We start from the raw sequence: 6,000 nt of genomic DNA on the forward strand, positions 1-6,000 counted from the left end.
ATTCCGTGCTATGGGTTGTTAGGAAAGGAACTGAAAATAAAACTGCCAATATAGTGATGCTGTTATACTAATCTACGGTACGACTGTATTTGGGGATTGGTAGGGCGATGAACAGGGGTTAGTGAGCTGGGGGTGTATGTGGCAGAGAGAAATCAGAAGCAGGCTGGAGAGGAGGGGGTGTCAAGAGGTGTCCCATCCTGCAACCATTTCCCCTCCCTGCTGGTCTCCCAGGACCAGTAGCGGTCTGAAGAGCAAGGAGCAGAAACAGACAAGACTACAAAGTCTCAGATTGCTTGAGAAGGACCCAGGGAAGTAGGAGACTTAGAGAACAGGGGCAAGATCCACCAGGACAAAATGCTGTGCCTTCCAGAGCCATCCCTGTTTCCTTGAATAAAAAGTTGCCTTCACTGGCGCTGTGTGATTTATTGCTAACCTGCTCCTCACAGTTCTATATAGTCTTAAATGTGCCAGACATTTGCAGATACAGATGGCACAAAGTGACTATGTGCCTCAATACCTGTGAAAGAAATAAAATCATGCCATATGTTGTTTTTTAAACTGATTTCTCCCTCTCACATATGCAAGGGGAGCGAGAGGAAAGAAACAATACTTGTATCATACACCTCCTCTGAATGGTACAGTTGTATTATCATGGTTGGGATAGGCCTAATCTTGGAGTTTGTCTAATCTTTGCTTAAAGGAGTCTAAACTGGCTTGGAAGAAAATTCCATAAACTAGGAACACATCTTTCTGATTTACTTACATATAAACTGCGCTTTCGATTAATAACAGTACACCAAGGCAGTGTGACACACAATGCAACAGAAACCTGGGTTAAAAACGGCAATAGCATATCCATAAAGGTGGTGTTTTTAAAAAATTAAAAATAAAAGCAAATTAAAGAGAAGGCACCATGTGGTAAACACACACACATGTGCGTGTGTGTGTGTGGACACGGGTGGCGCTGTGGTCTAAACCACCGAGCCTCGGGCTTGCCGATCAGAAGGTCAGCGGTTCAAATCCCCGTGACGGGGTGCGCTCCCGTTGCTCTGTCCCAGCTCCTGCCAACCTAGCAGTTCGAAAGCATGCCAATGCAAGTAGATAAATAGGTACTGCTGCGGCGGGACGGTAAACAGTGTTTCCGTGCACTCTGGTTTCCGTCACTGTGTCCCGTTGCACCAGAAGCGATTTAGTCCTGCTGGCCACATGACCTGGATAGCTAGCTGTGGACAAACACCGGCTCCCTTGGCCTGAAAGAAAGATGAGCGCCGCAACCCCAGCCTTTGACTGGACTCAACCGTCCAGGGGTCCTTTACCTTTACATATATACATGTGTGTGTGTCACACACACACCACACACCAAGTAGGTACAATAAAAATTGGCTGAGTATGATTTTAAGCATAGGATAAAATGAAGCCCATTACTGTTTTGGGTGAGATGAATATTAAAATAATATTGTTTCTTATTGAATTAACCAAATCCTCGGTAGTGGCGCCCGCCCTGTGGAACGCCCTCCCATCAGATGTCAAAGAGATAAACAACTACCTAACATTTAGAAGACATCTGAAGGCAGCCCTGTTCAGGGAAGTTTTTAATGTGTGACATTTTAATGTATTTTTAATCTTTGTTTGAAGCCGCCCAGAGTGGCTGGAGAAACCCATCCACATGGGCGGGGTACAAATAAATTATTATTATTATTATTATTATTATTATTATTATTATTATTATTGATAAGGCAGAGGGAGAGGACAAACCGAGTTTTTCCTTATTGACGTTATTGATTCTGGCTTGAGTGCCGGCCTGGGGAAAAGGAAGGATAGAAATAGACATAATGATGTACTAAAATCAAACTGGTTTGTAAAAACACACTATCCAAAGGCCTTTCTGAACTGTACAGTTTTGTTTTTAAAAAAGGCAGGGGTGACTCCTACCCGACAGCTGTTGGCACCAAGAATCATCAGTTTCTTGCTTTGTATGCAGAAGGTCCCAAATTCAATCCCCAGCTTCTCTAGGTAGGGCTGGAAACATCCCCTACCTCAAATCCTGAAGGAGCTGCTGTCAGTGCAGATAATAAATGAACAGTATGACTCCATATAAAGCAGCGAACTATATTCCTATGTTCAAAACGCAGAGCATGTTACAGTAACTGTGACTTCATAGAGTGATAGAATGAGAAGGAACTATGAGGGTCATCTTGTCCAACCCACTGCAATGCAGGATTCTGCACACGCCGTCACCCATCCAATTTGAAACCATACTGGACCCTGCTTAGCTTTGCAAAGGTGCCTGCAGTTTTATTGCTGCAAACTCCTGGCCTCAGTTTTGCCAAGGTTCACAGCTGTTGGCTGAGTTCTGCTTCCCCTTCCTGCACACAAAGAAACCCCCACTCAGCATATGGTCAGATCAAGGAGCCAGCTAGGATCAGTTGATAACCACCTTAATGGCTTGCAATTAATTAAGCAAACAGTTAACCGTGACAGGGGGCAGTACTGTCCACTCTATAAAGGAAAGCTAGTTGTCATATTTTGCTGTGTCCACTAGAGTGCGCTGTGCTCCTTTGATCACGGCTGACTCCTGCCTTGAAAGAAAAGCTGCAAAATTGATTGATGGGTTGATTGATTTGTTATGGCAGGGCATTCGCCCATTGGAGTCCTCTTCCGCCTCACACACACACTACATTTCTGAAGTGGAGACCCAGGATTTTCACCTGCTTCACTGTTTGTGAGAACAAAACCTAGGATACACCAAACGATTTAACCAATTGCAATCTATTTCTGTCGGAGTTATTGAAAGGAACCCAATTCCCACCCCCTTCCTCACCCTCGCCACCACTGTCTAACACACACACCCTCAAAAAAAAGTTTATGATCTGAAACATGTTCAGAAACGAGAATGGGGATCTTTCCTTTTCAACCAGAGCTTTGCAAAGAAGACTTCAGGTCACATTGGTGCCATGCGGTATGATAGCACTTCAAACACCCAAAGAATTCTAGGGGCTGCAGCTTGTTTAGAGTGCTGCGAGATGTTAGGAAAGGCCTATTCCCCTTACAGAACTACAGTTCCTAGAGTCTCCCCAGTGAAGATGGATGGACTGATAAACCTCTAAAAGGTAAAGGGACTCCTGACCATTAGGTCCAGTTGCGGACGACTCTGGGGTTGCGGAGCTCATCTCACTTTAATGGCCGAGGGATGTGGCATACAGCTTCCAGGTCATGCGGCCAGCATGACTAAACCGCTTCTGGTGAACCAGAGCAGTGCACAGAAATGCCGTTTACCTTCCCGCCTGAGTGGTACCTATTTATCTACTTGTACTTTGACGTGCTTTCGAACTGCTAGGTTGGCAGGAGCAGGGACCAAGCAACGGGAGCTCACCCTGTCACGGGGATTTGAACCGCCAACCTTCTGATCGGCAAGCCCTAGGCTCTGTGGTTTAACCCACAGCACCACCTGTGTCCCGATAAACTTCTAGGGGTCTCCTAATGCCTCTTAGCACTCATAGCAGATGTCAAGGCAATAAGCAACTGCCTTACTTTTAAAAGACATCTGAAGGCAGCGCTGTTTAGGGAAGTTTTTAATGTTTAGTGCTGTATTGTGTTTTTAATATTCAGTTGGGAGCCGCCCAAAGTGGCTGGGGAAACAGAGCCAGATAGGCGGGGTATAAATAAGTTGTTGTTGTTTGGCCTTTCCTCATCCCAGGGCAGAGCTCTGGTCTCCCAAACTGCTCAGTGCTAGGATCGGCTGGGAAGCTGTTGACCTCTCCTTCTGTAGTGGTCTTTGACTAGAGGCCAAACAGCCACCTGTCAGGAATGCTTAAACAGCAAATTTCCTGCTTTGGTTAGGGAAAATCTTTTGGTTAATCTCTTGAGTGAGGAACATTTGTTATCTGTTTGCACAACAAGACGAGCATCGCCGTTCATCTAGATGTCCGTCTCATGAGAAGAACTGAATCGCTTCTTTCCGACACACCTGCAACAACAGGATGGATTCCAGGACATGCAAATATTTTCCCCTCTCTTCTTTTTCCTGTTTTTGCCTTGATGTCACCGACAATGATGCCAATTAATCAGAGGACCTTATTGTAACAGAAGTCCGAGAAGGTCATCCAGGGGGAAAAAATGAGGCAGGGTATAAGCGAGTCTTTGCGTTCAAATCAATCTTGCCTGCTCATCCGCCAATTATATCAACCAACTTGCATGACGATGATCATGATAATAAGCATTTATAGAACACTTAAAAAGTGTTTGAAGTAGTCCATATACATTTTCTCAGGAACCCTTTTCATTTATTGTTCATTTAAAGCTGGGAACCAGGCAAGGGGCTTTCTCAGGAGTGGTACCCACCCTTTGAATTTCCTCATATTAAGAGATCCTATACTGATATTTGTTGGAACTCAAATTCTGCCAATAATTCCTCCTTTGCCTCTCTTGACAATTTCATTTTCCAGATGGTGGAAGAAACAAGAAGGGGATCGTCTAACTCAGACTTGCTCCTCACCAACAGGGAAGTACTGATCGATGAAGTGGAAGTTCTTGAAAACTTGGGAAGTATTGATTGTGTGCTCCTGCGTTTCACAATACAGAGGCAAGGGAAAGCTGAGTGTTGGTGCTGAGCTTTAAAGCCCTAAACAGCCTCGGTCCTGTATACCTGAAGGAGCATCTCCACCCCATCATTCGGCCCAGACACTGAGGTCCAACACTGAAGGCCTTCTGGCAGTTCCCTCGCTGCGAGAAATGAGGTTACAGGGAAGCAGGCAGAGGGCCTTCTCGGTAGTGGTGCCTGCCCTGTGGAACGCCCTCCCAGCAGATGTCAAGGAAATAAACAACTATTTTACTTTTAAAAAGACAACTGAAGGCAGCTCTGTTTAGGGAAGTTTTTAATGTCTGATGCTGTATTGTTTTTAATATTCAGTCGGAAGCCGCCTAGAGTGGCTGGGGAAACCCAGCCAGATGGGTGGGGTATAAATAAATTACTATTATCCAAAGGTGAGATCCCAAGGTTGGAAATACTCAAAGAGAAGGGAGTCGCAGATGGGTGAGAGTTTCTTAAGGGTGAAATATTGAAGGCCCAAATGCAGACAGTTCCAACAAGGAAGAAAAGTGGGAGGCCTCTAAGGAAACTGGTGTGGCTGCACAAGGAACTTACAGAAGAGCTGAGAGTTAAGAAAGGCATGTATAAGAAATGGAAGAAAGGGGGAGTCACAAAGGAGGAGTACACACCAGTAAAGGACCCCATGACGGTTAAGTCCAGTCAAAGGCAACTATGGGGTAGCAGCGCTCATCTCACTTTCAGGCCAAGGGAGCCAGTGTTTGTCCACAGACAGCTTTCCAGGTCATGTGGCCAGCAGGACTAAACTGCTTCTGGCGCAACAGGACACTGTGACAGAAACCAGAGCACATGGAAACACTGTTTACCTTCCTGCCACAGCAGTACCTATTTATCTACTTCCGCTGGTGTGCTTTCAAACTGCTAGGTTGGCAGGAGCTGGGACCGAGCAATGTGAGCTCACCCTGTCGTGGGGATTCGAACTGCCAACCACCTGACTGGCAAGCCCAAGAGGCTGAGTGGTTTAGACCACAGCGCCACCCGCTCCCGACAGGAGCCAACAGTTGCTTGCTGAAGTTCAGGCAGGTTAAAGCGCAGACTTGCAAGGGGGTCCATTCCAACTCGACAATTCTATGATGTGAGCTCTGCCCATCCCATGCCAGAAGGGTGGATGAACTGGCAGCTGTTCTTGGGGCAGATTTCTCCCCACGTGTCTGCTTTTTACCACTCCACTGTATCAGGGTTGGGGAACCCCAGGTTCTCCAGATGTTCCTGGACTCCCTGTTCCATTATCCCTGGCCATTGGCCATAATGGCAGCAATGGATGGGAGCTGAAGCCCAGGAAGGACTGGGAGAGCTACAGGTCTTTCATCCCTGCTCAAAATATGCTGCCCAACCTTCAGCTCTGTGGTAGCAAATATTAGCCACTGCGAATTTTTGCCCATGGAGGGCAGTGG

The sequence above is a fragment of the Podarcis pityusensis genome, assembly GCF_964106645.2.
Source record: "Podarcis pityusensis genome assembly, chromosome: 7".
NCBI lineage: Eukaryota > Metazoa > Chordata > Lepidosauria > Squamata > Lacertidae > Podarcis > Podarcis pityusensis.